Source organism: Pteropus alecto, unplaced genomic scaffold (genome assembly GCF_000325575.1).
Source record: "Pteropus alecto unplaced genomic scaffold, ASM32557v1 scaffold76, whole genome shotgun sequence".
Lineage (NCBI taxonomy): Eukaryota > Metazoa > Chordata > Mammalia > Chiroptera > Pteropodidae > Pteropus > Pteropus alecto.
In genome coordinates, this window is record NW_006443138.1 from 28,902,706 (window position 1) to 28,903,331 (window position 626).

The window sequence follows — 626 nt, forward strand, 5'->3', positions numbered from 1 at the left end:
CCTCTTTTTCCTTGGAATGTGGACATTGCGGTGAGCCTTCTTCAACCATGTACATATGTCAAATATCCTAAGAGAAGAGCAACAAGCTAGAAGGATCCTGGGTCTTTAACATATGTAGCAACCATATTATCCTTGGACCATTTACACTTAGGCTGTTACACACAGGAGAGAAATACTTCCATCTTCTCTAAGCCTTTATTATTTTGCATCTTGCTATCACAACCAAACTTGTTTCTGAACTAACACAACCCCCTTTGGGGTGTCAGGACAGTTACAACCTCCCCTTCTCCAAAATTATTCTGCTCTACTCACCCAGGAGGTAGCCCAGAGAGATTACATTGAAGAGATTATCATAGTGGTCTATGAATGCCTGGCTCATTTGGCTGTGGTTGAGTAGACTAGGGGTAGGCATCCCATCTGAGCAGGGCTGGCTGATCAGAATCTTTCTCCCATGAATGTGCAGATGAGATTTACTGTCGCTATCTAACCTCTGTTGATTACATGAACCAAGATGCACAGGAAGAAGCATAAATGAGAGGTCAGGCGTCCCTGGAAAGGCAGAGCGAAAGAAGCTGCCTAGGTTGGTATGGGCTTCCTACTTTCTGGTTCTAAGCCTTCATATGGCC

At 44.4% G+C, this 626-nt stretch overlaps 1 protein-coding gene across 1 annotated transcript in view; it reads right to left on the bottom strand.

Annotated features, from left to right (window-relative positions):
- The window catches only part of NINJ2 (ninjurin 2), an 84,358-nt gene that overhangs the window by 43,140 nt on the left and 40,592 nt on the right, over nt 1-626 (bottom strand). The gene's annotated exons all lie outside the window — the stretch shown is intronic.